Consider the following 17815-nt stretch of genomic DNA (forward strand, 5'->3'; position numbering starts at 1 on the left):
AAGGATTAGAACTTATAACAGGGACAACCAAGACCTAGCTTTCTTTTTTTATAACTTAACATGAAAAAATGACTTTTTTGGGAAAAAATTAACTTTTCATAGTAACAGAACAAGATTAAAGGTAAATTTCTTAAACATTATCCAGAGAAATAACAAGATTTACAGCATCTAGTTCTGGTACTGCTATACACAAAAGGCCCCAACCATGCTTATTCTGCAGGTGCCGCTTCGGCGCTCTCCTGCTCAGGGGAAGGTTCACTGCTAACCTCCTTTCCTTTGCTTCTTTTAGATTTTTGTGCTTGTGCATTCTGTGACTGCTTCTGTCTTCACTTTCATGGCAACGTCTACTGCTACTTCCAGATGACTTGTGTCTGGTCTCCTCCTTCTCCTTGTGCCGTCCTTCCTTCTCCCTACTTGCTCTGTGACTCTCATACCCTCTCTCTGCGTATTCTCTGTATCTGTAGTGCTCTTCGTCACTGTTGCAGACACTCGGTGTGGGACTGTGGTCATGCTCCCTCTCTCTCTCTCCCGTCTCGGTCATGCTCTCTGTCTCTGTCTCTTTCTCTATCTCGGTCTTTCTCTCTTCTCACATAACAATCCCACTGCTTGCTGGTGTCCACAAGATTAGGCCATGAAGGAGCAGAACCAGAAAGACTGGGAAAAGCAACATTGCCATATGGGAATGCCCGTGCAGAACGACTGTCATAACCAGAGGAATGCCCACTTTCTATCGTGGTGGAGGAAAACCTGGTGGTGGAATCAGAGGTGAAGTGGTGCTGACAGCTGGAGGAGGGGAAAGAAAAGGAGGTGGTGGGAGATGGGCAGGAGCACCTCCTAGAGGGAAACACGGAGACGGATTGCTAGAATTGTTGTCCACTTCAGCAGCGGATCTTTCAGAAAGGACCTGTATGTTGCTGTTTTCATTTGTCCAGCGCCGGCCTTCTGCTTGGCTAATAGTTACAGTTTGACCAATAACATCAATTGCCCCAGGTAGAATGCATTGGAAGAATCTAATCTTAAAAATGTACTGCTGTCTCAGTTTGTACAAAATTCTACTATTGCTTTGTCAAAATGGTATTAATATGAAGCTAACATCCCGTTTAGAGAACTGCAGTGAGACACTTCTGCATCCAAGTCATGTCGACTTGGATGTGAGGTCAGATCCATCACATTCTAGCCTAGGACTGGGCTCACTGGGTCTAAATTTCCCATGTCCACAAATGCGAAAGAATTAATCTCACCTCATGATTACTTTTAGAATAAAACATATTTTTGTTATATTATATACTGAGGACTGACTTAAAAGCAGAAAACAATGCTGTGCATGAAAGTGCCACCTTTGCTCCTTCCCCAACATGAAAATAACAGCAGCCTCAGGTGAATCCCATGAACATATCCAGAAGTAGAACTCATGCAGTTCCTTGGGTGAGTGTACCAAAATTCTTTTTGAAAAAGGTGATTTCTTTGTTTTTAATCACTTCCCTGAACAGAGAGAAGCACATACACACATTAGTGAGCAGAAGTTCTCATGTAACCAAAATAAATCAGAATTTTCAAAAAATCACTTGGAGAGAAGTATTGCTTGGTACAGTAACTTCAGAAAGATATATATGCAGGACAGATGCTGCATGGGTATACTGACTTAATAAAGTAGAATTATATCCATGATCTATTTTCAACAACAATTATAACATTACTGGGCCTTCTCCACCTCCAAAACTAAGAAATACATCTGTTGCTGAAAGCTGCTTGTTGTGTGGCTGTGGATTAAATCACAACCTTCAATCCTGCCACTAGTTCTAAGTCCTGGCTGCTATACTGCAATTCAGCTCCCTACTAATGTACCTGGAAAGGCAACAGAAGATAGTCCAAGTAGTTAGGCCCCTGTCATCCACGTAGGAGAAGGGGCTGCTCTGGGTTGCTATTAGTCAAAGCAGGGGGTGGGGGTGGGGCGTGGGGGTGGTCTCCGTTTGGTTTGGGTTCAGGGAGTTACCTCATTTGGTAATCTCTACTGAGCTGCCCTTGGTCTGCTGTGCTGTCCTTGGTAAACTTTGATACCTCCGGAATGCCTGAATGCCTGCTTTTACAAGGACTCGGGTGTGCTATGGGAAACGGAGGCTGCTTTTTCTTTTTATTTTTTTAAATGGAGTCACTTTGGCTCTTCAGTCTTGATGACAGTATCTGTGAAACCGCAGATTCCAGCCTTTATCTTCATTGGCTCCATCAATATACATAGCAGCATATGTTGAAGAGAAGCAATGTACTTTTAGGAAGCTTGCTCCATGTTATACAAGAATTTCCTGACAAATATAAACATTTACAAGAAACTAAGAGTTAAAGGCATTATTTGGCCAATCTTTAGTTTATTGCAATCATATTTTAATAATGCCTAGAAAGATAATCTGCCACCTTTGATTACAAAAAGCACAAAATGTTAGGGGTATTTACATTCAAATGGCCATAATATATGTATGAACTAAGTGATCCCCCCAGTAGGATAAATCTTCATTTAAGATTAAATACATAAATGCTCCCTTTCTTAATTACAGTTTATCTGCTTAATTTTTTCCAACTAACTACAAGCTTTTGTTTAATCTCCCAGGTATGTAACCTTTATCAGCAAGGATGGCAACAGCAGAACTGACAAAATATATTTGTTCAGGGCTTTTATATTAGATGAGTCAAATGAAATTTCCAATATCCCACAGGTTTTGAATAAATAAATAATTTTACATGTTTAAATAGACTGTTTTGGCTTTCTTCATTTAGTTCTAGAAGATGTTTGTTTAAAGAAGGCAAACTTTCCCAAACTTTCACTCTTAATGCGTATTTACTGTAATGTTCATCAGGCAAAAAATCAGAAAGCAGAAGTATGGATATCATCTTAGAATTGTATCAATGCATTATATGAATTTGTTCTCATATTAGTAAAAGTTAAAATAAAAAATGATATTGCTAAAAGTGTAAAATTCACCAGATCAGAATTTAAATTTTATTTTGTTTTTCTGAAGACAAGAACTAAGAAGAAAATGTGATAAAATGTCTCATTCTCATTGTTTTATAAATAAAAATGTGTTGGTGTCTTCTTTGTATTTTTGTGTGATATGTTTCATTTTTCTGTACAGACAAAATCTTCTTGGCATTGAATTATAAAAATGTAGCACATGGATCATTTTATAAAAGTCATAAAGTAACATAATAAACATTATCCTCAATTTTATTTCTTCAGTGCATGCATAAAACAAATATGTTTCATAATGAATTCTATCTATTCAAATGCATATTATATGGCAGTGTAGCCATGCCAACAGATTACTACTGGAATCTGGAGAGTATTAAACCAAATACACAGTTTGGGGAGATTCAAGTTGATAGAGACATGAAGTATTAACAGATAAATAATATCTGAAAATGTATTATATTATCTCATGTCCTGTAGATTGATTTTAAGTGTGTTCTAAAATTTTCAGAATGCAATTTTAATCCTACCTTGTGAACTTTCATAGGATAATTTTGTTTAACATTTCACAACAGTAGGGAATATTAAACTAAATAATTATTATGTTTTGGCTCATTTTGTTAACCCAATACATAGGCTTCTATATTTTTATAATCCAGACATTATTTATCACTTTTATAGTGAAAGTGGTTGTTGTGAGTGTTTACATGATTTGTTACTATTATTAAATCACTACTTGATTTTTATAATTTTACTTGAAAGGCAATGGCAGGAGAGAGAAAAAGTAAGAGAGAGAGAGAGAGATCATAGTGTTAGAAAAATCCATTTGGTTTTTATCAAAATATAGCATCAAAATAATGCATATTTAACATTTTGAACATTTATTTTAAAACTATGCCCATTAGGTATGAAATAGACACACAGTGACAGCAGTATAAAAATGAATATTTTCACAGTAATAAGAATAATCACTGTTATAATTTTTATTTATATTCTTTATTAGAAATAGAAGTATTTCAATTAATATTTAGGTCTTAATTCCAGTTATTTCTGTGGGTGTACTTCATCAAACATATGTCTTCTTTTTATAACTGAACACATTGCATCCAGTTCTTTCTCTAAATTGAATATATCCTAGAAGATTCATATGGAAAAAGAAATAAACTTTCATAATCCTAATGAATAAAACTCTGTAAAATGAAAATGATTGTAATAAAAAGTGCACTGTATGAATAGAAGAATTCCTTCTCAATATTCAGTGATATTTATAAGTATAATTGGCTTTTTGTGTAATGGCAAATACTGCTATGAAAGACACTTAAATTTTGGAAAATGGTCTCCTACTGATTCTTCAGAATAGGATGGCAGTGTAAATTATGTATCTTTTCTTATTTCACAGGAATCATCACACAAATTAATCACCTGGGGATTAACATTATGCATAGAAAACTTAGTGAATGAAAGTCTTTGTGCTTAAGGTTCTTATTATCAAGACTCCAAGTGAGGATGGGCACACTGATTCTTCTGGTTTCATTGCACTGTGTCAAAGTATATTCTCATGTCTACAGCTATTGTCCTGGAGAATTTCAGATTGGTAGTCTAAGACTTTGGCCTGGAATGTGGCACTGTTGATGGTAACTAAGGGGAACAATTTATAGTCACTCTATGTAGGTTATCCTGTTTAAAAGGACTCCTTGCATTGGACATTATTCCCAACTTTGATTTCCATTTGGCTGTATCCTTTCCTGCTACTCAAGGAGATTGAAAGCTGGAGTGCTGTTTTCTTCCTGCTCTTTACCACAAGCTGGCGACCCAGGATTGTAGAATGCATTGCCTAAATGTTGATGAACTTGCTTCAAAGACCTCCTGATGACTATTTTCTACTCTTTTTTCCAAAATTCAGAACCTACTGCTTGTGATTTTCACCTGTCAATTCAAAACACAGCCAAAAGTCAGTCATTTTGATTTGTGCTGAGCTATACTTTGATGTTTACACTGGAATATCAACGCATATGCACATGAACTCACTCACTGTTGATGCAGCTTGAGATGTAACAGTCGGAAATGGCCCTTCATTTGTATGTTGCCCTGGTAGTCTCAATATAGTACATATATTGAGACTATTTTGAAAATAAGTAGTGGTACATATATTGATCCTATTTTGAAAATAAACTTCACTATCTAATTTTCTTAACTATATAATTATTGCTTTTAAAATATGACTTCATGGTTTTCTTTTCAATTACCCTGAACTGTAAGCAAAGGCTATTCTTCAATTGAGTTTAGACATCAACAGCTGTGGTTTACTGAAGCATAGCAAGTGAATACAAATCAAGGGTGAGCCTCTGGAGATAGAAGAAAAGAGGGGAAATTGCTGGATCCATGTGCTTGTCCATCACTTTAGCCTATGACATCTGTATTAATTTTGAATTAAAAAAAGGAACAGAAAAGTAAAAATTTTGAAAATAGATTTTCTAATTTAAGATGATATATATTCATTATGTTACTATTCAGAACATTTGTAAATTGACTGATCCTCACCCATTCATTCAATTGTAAAAATAATAAATATGAGAATAGTGTGCTTTTGGTTTTCTTGACCCCTAGACTAGAAAAGAACTTATTTAAACAGCTTAAATGAATCAATGAAGTATCTTCATAAGAATTAAGACAAGAGAAAACTGTACCCCACTGAATGTAAATGCTCCTATTATTATTTAATTGAATATTTACTTTCAGTGAATAATATCTTGATACAGTGATAGCTTGTGTTTCAAAAAAAATGATAAGTACATGTTTATAATAACTGACCTGAGGAGAAAAAAATAGACAAAGATAAAACTCACAATTTTGAGCCTAATATCCTAAATTGATTATTATTATTATTATTATTATTTTGCCAGGCAGAGTTAGACAGTGAAAGAGAGAGAGAGACAGAGAGAAAGGTCTTCCTTCCGTTGGTTCACTCCCCTAATGGCCGATCCAGAGCCAGGAGCCAGCTGCTTCCTCCCGGTCTTCCATGTGGGTGCAGGACCAAAGCACTCGGGCCATCCTCCACTGCTCGGAGCCACAGAAGAGCTGGATTGGAAGAGGGGCAACCGGGACAGAATCCGGCGCCCCAACCGAGACTAGAATCCGTGGTGCCAGTGCCACAGGTGAAGGATTAGTCAAGTGAGCCACAGTGCCGGCCCTGATTAAAGTTATCTTAGTGATTTTAGGACACCACTGAGGTTGTCATTTTTATATCATCCTGTGACATGATACATTGTCAGAGTCTATGTAGCCTTGTGAATAAATTCTTTTGCTATGTTTTCTCAGCTTCTTAGCTTTGTGTTTTGAAGGTGTTATGTTTTAGTATCTCTCTGCTATCAGTCTGTCAGCAGTTATTTTTCATGGCTGCCAATGTGATATCCCATCATAAACTTCCATATTCACATTTAATCAACATGTTGTTGAAAAGTGGATAGCTAGGTTTCTAAAAGTTATTATGTTTTTATATTTTGTGTGGATTTGTATGCAATTTGTATATTCGTTAAATCCTAAAGTTAAAGTATTCTTTAATTTAGACTTCATATGTTATTTAGAAAATATTCTGTGAAGCATAATGTAGAGGATAATGCTAAGGCAGTTCTTAAAAAAAATTAGGATTTGAGATGTTATTAGCAAGTGAAACAAATAGAAAACAATTAAATGAAAATATCTGGTGTGCAAATTGTGGCACAACTTGTTAAGCTGCCCCTGGAGATGCCTGCATCTCATATTTGAGTGTGCCCCCAAGATCAAGTCCTGAAGCCACTTTTGATGCAGTTTCCTGCTAATGAGCACCTTGGGAGAAAGCAGATGCCAGCTCAAGTACCTGGGCTCCTGCCTCTCATGTAAGAAATCCAAATAGAGCTCCTAGCTCACAGCATCAGCCTGTTCCGGACCCAGCTGTTGCAGGCATTTGGAAAGTGAACAGCCAGACAGATGATCTCTCTTTCTCTCATACTCTCTCTCTCCCATTTCAGCCTAGAATGTGTGTGTGTTTGTGTGTGTATATATATATATATATATATAGTTATAGAATTTACTTATGCATATATGGATATAGACTACACATATGTATGATTATAGAATATATACATATATGGTTATAGAATATAGAAAAGAAAGGAGTATTTCATCAGCAAAGCACTTTCATGAAGGACGACATACTCACTTTCAGTTAGACATGGGAATACATTTACAAAATATTTAATTGCAGACAAGATTAAAGAGACAAAGCTAACAATGTTGAAGTAAAATGGCCAAGATGTTGATGACACACAGAATAAACAAAAAACTACATGGTTAGACACATCACCAAGGGATTTCAGGAAGAACACATATTTGGACTTATTTAAAAGAAAAAGAGATAGTACAATAATTACAAATATTTAAGAACTAGGGGGTAGTGTTAAACATTTAAAGTGATAAAATCTATGGTTCAGCAGATTAAAGGTAGATGAGGCCTCTGAGAACATAGCAGAAGCAAGCATTTTGTTAGTTTAGACTTTCAGCTGGCACAGTTAACAAGACTAGGACAGCTAAATGTGGCATGTAGGAAAGTCATAAGCAATTATGGAGATACATGGAGCTTCCTATAGAAGACACAATATATATTAGCTGTAGTCACCGAGATGCTTGTTAGATCCCCAGAATTTATTCAAAACAAAAAGAAGATACAATATAAGCTGAACACTCTTGGGTCTTGCCTTTCTATAATTCTTCAACTTGGTGCACCCAAAATAAGCAAACTCCTGCTAATAGGTTTTAGGAAAAGGTGATAGATTCTGCAGACATATATATGAACTGACATCAGTTGTTCTGGAGTTAATCAAAAGAAAAATTATTCTTGGTGGCCCTGAATTATTCAAAACAAGGCCTTTAAACATGGACAAGGCTTAAAAAAACCCCTTCTCTCTCCTTGTGATACTAAAGAACCAAACCACCTCAAGTTCTACAGATTAAAATAAATGCATTTTGCCAGTAGTCAACAGGAGCTTGGAAACATATATTGACTCAGTTGAATCTCTGCTAAAACCTGCAGTCCAGCTGATACTTTGATTGCAGCCCTCTGAGATACTGAGCAGAAGACAAGCATACGTGCTAATCATTGACTCATGGAACCTGGAACATAACAAATGATTATTGCTTTTAATCAATTTGTTGTAGTTTGTTACATAAAAGTTGAAAAATAAAATAGTGACAGTTTTCCTTTATTTCTGAGCATTTCCATTTTATATTTTCCTTTTAATTATAGAATAGTTAATAATACAGAAAAATATAAAAAATAGTTCAATGCATATCCATAGTATTATTTTTAAAAGCAGGAATGATAAATTAATATCACATTATGTGAAACTCATGACAAAGATCATGAAATTAAAGCAAAGTATATACTTTTGGAGGGGTGCAATTCAGTAAAAACATTATCTGTAAATATCTATAAACCAAATGATATGGCATCTACACTCTATTTAGTCCATATTTGTGCACATATTTGTACATATCAGATAATAAAATTTGTGGTATTTGTCTTGCTTTATCTGTCTTATTTCATTTAACATAATGATCTCCAACCCAAACTATTTTTTTGCATCGTTTTTTATGGCTGAATGATATTTCTTTATTTTCTGCATCTCTTTGCTATTATGAATGAATAGTGCTGCAATAAACATCAGATTGCAGATATGTTTTTCATAAACTAACTTCATATCCTTTGGATACTACTAGAGGAAAACATTTATATGTTTTAGCTCCATTTTCTTCTACTGACATCTCTCATCTGTTCCTCTAAATTTTTAATCTTAACCGCTGGTAGCTTTAACTCAGTATGCATGCTAGTTTTATATTTTCTGTTTGATAGTTCATATATATAGATTCTGTTATTCTTTTTTTCCTTGAAAATGTTATTTCTGTTGTTTTATAATTAACAGTGGTCGATTAATTACTCAACATTTTGTCCAGCAATAGAACAGTAAATAATTTTTATTCTTGGAAATAAGATACTAATTCTCTCAGCCCTTGCAGTCTTTTGGGGAGTAAACTAGCGGTTGGAAGATCTCTCTCTCTTTTTGTCTTTGCTTCTCTGTAGCTCTGCCTCCAAATAAATAAATAAATAAAACTTAAAAAAAGAAAACTTAGGTACTGAACAGAGAATTTTTCTGTCATTTTCTCCATAAAATCAGTAAAAAATGGCTTATGAATCATTTTCAATGCATTAAATCTTATGAGCAATTTAACAGTAATTTAAACTACGTAAACAAATGTGTGTAGGTTATATGTAAATAAGATACCATTCCATAAAGGGACTTTGACATCTCTGGGTGGATGTTAAATTGAAGGAATGATTACTCTAGAATCCATGTCTTTTAGGTACTGAAGAATAACTACACTACTAGAGTTCATGGCCATCTAAAAGGTGAAACAACACAGATATTGTGAGGATGTTTTCATTCTTTCAAAAGTGAATAGAAAAAATAATATAGCAGGCATAGATAATGAGTATTATTTTAAAATGTAAAGGAAAATTTGTTGATTCATGTAAGTATGTAGTAAAATTATCACATTGATTAAGTACTAGAAGCCAATTTTACAGAGTTACATATTATGTGATTCCATTTCTTTGACATCCTGGAAAAGACAAAACTATAGGGAAAGAAAACAGATAATTGATTTTAAGGTGTTGGGCATTTGGGAAGGAGTTGACACTAAAAGTCAATAGGGAAATTGACTTTTAGTATCAATCTTCTACATCTCGATTGATTAGTAATTCGTGGAATGTATGTCTTTTTCACAGTTAATACACTGTCTGAAAAGTAAATTGAGCTTAGTAAATCTTCTGAAAATAAGGTTAAAATATTTCATTCAATGTTTAGATGAAGAACAAAAAAGCATATAAAGATGCAAATGTGAAATAAGGTAGACAAATATAAACTAATTCATTGAAGTACTATATATGCACAGAGATAATCACATGTAATTATTAACTATGGTCTCCATGCTTTGGAACTGATCACCAGGATCTGTTATTCCTTTGGAACTAAACTTTATATCCTATGACCAATGTCTTCCCTTCTCCATCAACCCCCACCCCAAGCTTCTGGTAACCACATTGTACTTTTTTCCTATGTGAGTATAAGTTATTTAAATTCCATGTCTATCTAAATGCCCTACCATATGAGCTATCCTGGGATATTGTCCACGTCCAGTTGAGTAGAATTTGTATACTGCAGCTTTGGAATGGAAAGTTCTGTGGATGTCTCACAAGTCCAGTTCATCTAGGGTACACCTTAATTTGGTTGCTTTTTTTGTTGATTTTCTGTCTAGTTGACCTGTCTATATTTGAAAGTAACATGTTAAGGTACCCTACTGCTATTATATCAGAATTTATTTTTCTCTTCAAGTCTATTAATTTTTATGTATTCTGGTGCTTCAATATTGGGGGCATATACATTTACAAGTGTTCTTTATTTTCTCTTTGTGAATTGCACCATTTATCATTATATAATGAATTGCCTGTCTCTTCTACTACTTTTGATTTTAAATGTAATTTACCTATACAAATATGGCTGCTCTGGCTTTAATCTGTGTTGTGTTTTCATGGACAATCTTGTCCCATTCTTTCAATTTTAGTCTATGTGTGTCCTTAGAGATGAAGTGAGTCTTTTGTAAGTAGAATATATTGAATGCATTTTTTTATTTTAAATTTTTTTTTAATTTATTTATTTGAAAGTCAGAGTTACACACAGAGAGAAGGAAAGGCAGAGAGAGAGAGGTCTTCCATCCACTCGTTCACTCCCAAATTGGCTGCGAATTCTGGAGCTGCGCCAATACAAAGCCAAGAGCCAGGAGCATCTTCTAGGTCTCTAATTCAGGTGCAGGGGACCTAGGACTTGGACCATCTTCCACTGCATTCCCAGGCCATAGCATAGAGCTGGATCAGAAGTAGAGCAACCGGGACTTGAACTGGTACCCATATGGGTTGCCAGCACTGCAGGCAGCAGCTTTACCCACTATGTCACAATGCCAGCCCCATGCTACATTTTTTAAAAAATGTATTTAATCACCAAATGTCTTTTGAATACAAAATTTAATCCAATGACATATAAGGTAATTATTGACAGATAGGGTCTCACTACTGCAGTTTTGATACTTGCTTTGCATTTTTATTATGGTTCTTATCTTTCTCCCTCTCTTATAATCATGTATGGTTAAGTGATTTTCTCTAGTGGTGTAATTTGAATATTTACTTATCATTTTTGATATGCTTATTATAGGATTTTGCTTTGTGGTTTCCATGAGACTTACAAAAACTTTCCACTTCTTTTGGCTATATAACAAACTATATTGAAATTATATCATCATTGATTATAAAAATAAAGGAAAGGAATAAGCCTCAAAGACAGAAAAAATGCCAATAAAGATCTCTACATTCATTCTCCATTCTTTTCCACATTTTGGGCTTCTGATATTACATTTGACTTCTTTCTATATCGACTGTCTCAATATTCTTAATATTCAATGTATCCATTATAATTATTTTAGTCTTCACAGTGAATTCTGTCAACTTTTGCTTGTCTTGGAATGTCTTTATCTCGCCCTCAAATCTGAAGGAAAGTTTTTCTGGGTAAAGTATTTTGAGTTAGAGAATTTTTTTCTTTTAGTGCTACAGAAGTCTAATTCTACTCCCTACTGGCTTGTAAGGTTTGTGTTAAGACGTCTGCCTTCAGGTGAATTTGGATCCCTTTAGGCGTTAACTTCCCTCTTTTCTTTGGAAGCTTTGAGAATTCTCTATAACTTGAGATTTTTACTATAATGTCATGGTGTAGACTTGGTTGGATTGAATCTGAGTGGTGACCACTGACCTCCCTGTAATTGGATAATTATATCTTTCTCTAGGTTTGGGAAGTTTTCCATAATGATGTTTTTTAATATACTTTCTGTCCCCTTGGCACTCACAAATCCATCTTGAATCCATTACTCAAATATTTGTTCTTTTCCTGGTTTCCCAAATTTCCCACAAGCTTTATTCATTCCTCTTGATCACTTTGCTTTTCTCCCCACAGCTGTGTATTTTCAAAGAGCCTACCTTTGAGCTCTCTGAGTCTTTCTTCTGTTTGACCTGTTCTGCCACTGATGCCTTCTGATGCACTTACAGTTTCACTGAGTGTACTTCCCAGATAAAGCAATTCTCCTTAAGTAACTACTTCCATCTCTAGAAAATCTACTAGAATATTGCATTGTTTCCCTACATTATCTTGAATTTTATTGAGTTTCCTAAAAATGGTTAATCTGAAATCTTCATCAAAACAATTGGAAATGCAATTGGTTTCTCACAACATATTTTGTTATTTTTGTGAATCCCGGTTCCTTTGAAATTCTTGATGCTTGTTTCTATAAGTTATCTTCTGTGCATTGAAGGACAACTTTTAATAAACTGACTTCATCTGTGACTCTCCTTCCAGGAATTTGAAGCAGTCTGTTTATTTCCTTTCAGACTATTGATACTTTTGCTTTGTCAGAACTAGAGAGTACCCTTTGTTGAGGGTTGCCCCACCTCTTCTGTTGTTAAGGTTTTACTGATTCAGTCCTATAATACTTCCCAAAGTAAATTTCCCCAAATCAGTAATTGATGTGTTATCTGTTACGAACTGATGAAATGCATTTAAGGGTGATCCATCCCTAGAAGTCCCTACCTGGGCCAGCAGTAGTCTCAGACTCTTTGTCCTGTGTCCAGTTACAATGCTGGATCAGATATGGGTCCCATAGCACACACAACCAGTGTTGTCTGGTGCTAGGACCCAATCCTCTCTGCTGTGTTATATATGCTGCTAAGATGAGCTCACTTCCCAGTGCTGTATCAGCTACTGCTTAAGCTGGATAGGATAGCTTAGCCAAGACCATCAAGCTCTGTGGGTCACTGAAGTATATGCAGAGGCTCTGTCAGCAGGCATTGGCCTGGGAACAAGGACAATTAGCATCTGTTCAATGCTGACTTATATTCGCTTGAGGCTGAGTCTCAGAACAGTCCTGTGATTCTTTGCTATCGACCCAAGGTTGTAGAAGTGAAAGAGGCAGCCCCACAGGCAGAGACTAGATGAGTCACACCTGGATTTTACACCCTTCAGGCCTGTGCAATCTTGGGGATTGTTATCAGGCCCACAGGACATTGGTGGTGATGCAGGCCAAAACTACTCTGTCTCACCAGGGCTCAGTCTCTGCCAGATACTGCAGTAACTTCAAAGACGGTCTACCGGCACTCACCTAGGGATAGGCAGGCCAGTCTACAGGTTCAGTCTGTAAGCACTGATGCAAGGTGAGGATTGGGGGTGGGTAGTAGCCTTCCACTTTATCTATTGCTGGGGCTTGCACAATAGACCAGGCTTTAAGATCCAAGCCACAGTTCTGACCGCCCTCTTCTGGCCACTATGCACAGCTGGAGTTTTTTTTTGTTTGTTTTTTGTTTTTTGTTTTTTTTTTTTTTTTCTCCCCCTCCCCTGCACAGCTGGAGTTTTGCTTTCTGCTGTCAGTTGAGGGAGTTGTGGCAGTCTGCCTGCCTGTTGAGGCTCCAAATACTTACTCCATAGTTCTGGGACTGGGAGACTCAGTCTGACCGATTTTTTTCACAGTGGGCTTGGTTCGGGGATTCAGTTTGCTCTCCCTCCTCCAAACAGAAGGCATCTCTAGAGACTGTGCTCCTTGGAGCTGGAGGAGGAGTGATGCATGTACCTCCTTCCTTCTTGTTCTTTGTTGTGACTTTTCACATGATTTTAATAGTATCCAGCACCGCGCTCAGATCCAGCACTGTAGTCTCACCTGGTTTCCGTAGCTACCAGGAAGGTGACTTGTGCATGTACAGCTGTTCATATGGGTGTCTCTGCAGTAAGGAAGATGCCCCAGCTCCTTACTCAGCCACAGTGTTGGTTCTGCCCTGTTTCCCTTTTCTTTGAAATAAAAACCAACTTTTTTATTTAACTATGTAGATAATTGAGGTGCTCCCAGAGAAAATTTCTCTTGATGTCTTGTTTAAAATGCAATATTCAAAAAACTCCATTACTGTAATATATAAATATATTAAAACACAGGAAATAGGCAATATTTATAAAATGAATCTTACAGAGTCTGTGTACTTCATGGAGAAAAATCTCTGCCTATATCTTGCCTGTATCCTTTGATTCATTATAAATTTACTGTTGGTATGCTGTATATATTAGTATTCTACTGTTGCCATTACAATTTACCATTTGTTTAGCAGATTAAACAATACATATTATACTATCCTTTTTTTATTTTCCCTCTGTATACTGTCTTATAGTTTGTAGGTAAGGGATCTTTGTTTTTAATATTTATTTATTTATTTGAAAGTCACAGTTACAGAAACAGGCTGAGACAGAGAGAGATCTTCAGTCCACTAGTTCCCTCCCAAGTGGCTACAATGCCCAGGGCTGAGCCTGGTTGAAGCCAAGAGCCAGGAACTTCATTTGGGTCTTCCACATTAGTGGCAAGGAAACAAACACTTGGGTCATCTTCTTCTGCTTTTTACAAGCCATTAGCCAGGAGCTGGATTGGAAGTGGAGCAGGTGGGACGTGAACTGGCACCCATAGGGGATGCCAGCATTGCAGGTGGCTTTATCTGCTATGCCACACTCTGGCCCCAGGTAAGGAGTATTCTATAAGTCCTACTGGGCTAAAACAATGTTAGTTTGTTTGTTCTTTTATGCCAGTTTTAGAGGAGAATTCATTTTATTCCTTATTCGGGTTGCTAGTTAAATTCATTTCTTTGCATTTGTAGGAACATGGTTTGCATTTTTCTTCTGTCTGTCAGCTGAGGGCTATTCCTAGTATCTAGAGAGATACCACTTTCGCTAGTTTGTGTCCACTTCTTGGATTTTCTAAGCTGGCATTGATGGCTGGAGTCCCAGATTCCTTGAATTTTCTCTGTCCTCTCATTTCTCTGCCCTTTTTTTTTTTTTTTTTTTTTGCATTTCTAAGGGCCTGATCCAGTTAATTCAGGATAACGTCCAATTTTTATGATCAACAATCTAATTCCATCTGCAAAATTATTTTTTATGTAATGTAACATGCTCAAAGATTACAGGAATTAGGGCATGAACATGCTCAGGGACTATTATTCCATCAGTCATAATTTGTTATCCAATGGATGCAGCCATGACAATTCAATTCATTGTGCTAACACAGCAGGGTATTTTTTATTATATAGCTGCTTTTACTATAGCCTTCAAGATCTTACATAATTTGTTCTCCTATGAGTCCTCTGACCTCATCTCCGATATTTTTCCCTCATCTCTTAGTCTAAAACAGCAAAGGTGTTTGTACCTCAGGTTTTCACACTTGCTCTTTCTTGACCTCTAACATTTCCTCCATCTTTACACAAAGAATATTTCCATCTCTGCATGACACAGCTGTTAATGTAAATCGTATTTCTGGTATTTCCCATCCACATCTAAATTGAGCACTTTTCCCATTTTCTATCCATCAGATAACTTCAATTTATTGTCTTCACACTTTCTATTTTCTAAAATTATCTAGTAAAATGACAATCTAGCAAATAAGATGATTTCAAGGAAGAAAACAGCACCAACTACAATTCATGCAACTCAAATTGGACCAGCAAGAAACTAATTTTGTATTCTTACAGGAGATTGGAATAAAAGAGGATTTTGTAGGAAAACCAATCTCTATGAGAAAACAAAATCCAATATAAAATGTTTTATATTGGCAATATATTGAAATCAATGCATAATAAAATGGCATTCCTAAAAGAGCCATATTAGAAGAGACAGGTGACCAACCAGAAATCTTTTAAATATGTAGGTGAAATAACAAACCCATATTCTTCCCCATCTAGTGTTGCTATATCTGTAGAGCAAGCATAAACTTCCCATTGACATCCTTATTTTCAACGACTTTATATTTTACTGTTACTTAAATAAATTAGGCACATAGAATTCAGCCTTTGAAACAGTAATTCCAATAAAAATACTTTCATTTGTGTCTCTTAGATGCAAAAAAAAGCAGGTACACTGTGAATAAATGGTCCTATTCCTCTGGCTAGAGGTAAACTTTCTGGGGATCCGTGGCTCCCACAAATACTTTGTTTCTCACACTAAGCCATATGGAGTACTGAACGATGTGTTAAATTTTCTATATCTAGATATTGAGAAATATGTCATCCTAGTTCTGTAAAAGGGTAAATTCTAGCTATATAATACATTGGAGGTGTTATTATTTAATAGAATTATAGGTAGCTTATAAAATAAGCAAATACAGTAAATTTTATTTAATAAACATTCTTAAATGCAATTTCCATAAATCATAGTCTCCTAATTTAAGATAGACAAATAAAATATGATGAAAATTTTGTGTTACACTTTAAGTTTAAACCCAAATCCCCATTAATTAATTTTGAATGCTTGATGCATATTTTAAATGAATCAACCATACCTATTAATTTTTCTGAGAAAAAAATAGAAATGTATTAGTTGAATATTGTATTATGATTTATTGCAACCTACATTTTTATAGTTATTTTTGTTTTATTTGAAAGGCACAGAGACAAAGAGAGAGACACAGATAAAGGGAGAGCGATTTTCTGTCTGCCAGCTCATTCCCAAGATGCCTGGAAATGCCAGAGCTAGGAGCCCAGAACTCAGTCCAGGTCTCCCACATGCGTTGCAAAGACCCAAGTATTGAGCCATGATCTGCCTCCTCAAAGAGAGCATGTTAGTAGAGAGATGTGTCAGAAGCAGGGTTGTCTGTACTCAAACTGGGCATTCTGATTTGGGGTGCCAGTGTCTCAAATGGTGACTCAGCATCTGTACCATATGCCCATCAGATAAGCTGTATTTTAGAAAATGATTCACTGATGGCTTTATCGGAATTCATATGAATGCATTCCATTTCACAACGTATAAAACATATTTATTTTATTTTATTGCATCCATGTTACAGATGGAAAGAGAGAGAGAGAGTGCACTTCTATCCACTGGTTCACTTCTCAGATGCCCACAATGGCTGAGACTCGGTCAGTCAGGAGATGGAACTCAGTCCAGGCTTGCCATGTTGGGGGCCAGAATCCAATTACGTGACCTTCACTAAAGCATCCCCAGGTTGCGCTTTAGCAGGGATCTGGAGTCAGGAACTGACCCAGCTACTGTGATGTCTGTCATAGCTGACTTAAATAGTAGGCAAAATAACCACTCGCTGCAGAATACATCTGCTATATACGTAAGTGTTATATATACCTAAAAGTTGTATGTACCCAGAGTATAGTTGCTGTATTTTTGTCTTCAATGAAACACTTGTTAGAGTACAGCATAAAGAACTATGAAGCTTGCAAAAACTCCTTTTGAAGGGACCATAAGATGTGAAACATTTTCAAAATAATGCTCACAAGCTATTGTTATTTCCACTATTGCCATTTTCTTAGACTTGTTCAGTTAAATTTTCCATATACCAGTGATACGATGATATCATCATTTCAACATACAGAATGTGCAATTGTCTATTCGTATGTTTTAAAATTTTCCAATTATGAGGAGGGCTTTGTGAAGCGGTCTGTTAAGCCACTGTTTCAGACATCTGCATTCCATTTGGATTACCTGGTTCAAGTACCAGCTAAACCACTTCTGACCTACCTTCCTGCTGATATGCAAATGAGGCAGCAGATAATGTCTCAAGTACTTGAGTCCTGGCCATCCATATAGGAAACAGACATGGAATTCCTGGCTCCTGGCTTTGGTTTATCCTTGTCCTATCTTTTGCAGACGTTTGGGGAGTAAACCAGCAAATGAAAGATTCTCCCTCTCTTTC

General features: G+C 36.1%; 1 pseudogene; it reads right to left on the minus strand.

Annotated features, from left to right (window-relative positions):
• Positions 1–209: 209 nt before the first annotated feature.
• The window catches only part of LOC103349131 (pre-mRNA 3'-end-processing factor FIP1 pseudogene), a 33600-nt pseudogene continuing 15994 nt past the window's right edge, over positions 210–17815 (minus strand).

This window comes from Oryctolagus cuniculus, chromosome 9, assembly GCF_051225735.1.
Source record: "Oryctolagus cuniculus isolate XC-2025 breed Fujian yellow rabbit chromosome 9, ASM5122573v1, whole genome shotgun sequence".
Taxonomy (NCBI): Eukaryota; Metazoa; Chordata; class Mammalia; order Lagomorpha; family Leporidae; genus Oryctolagus; species Oryctolagus cuniculus.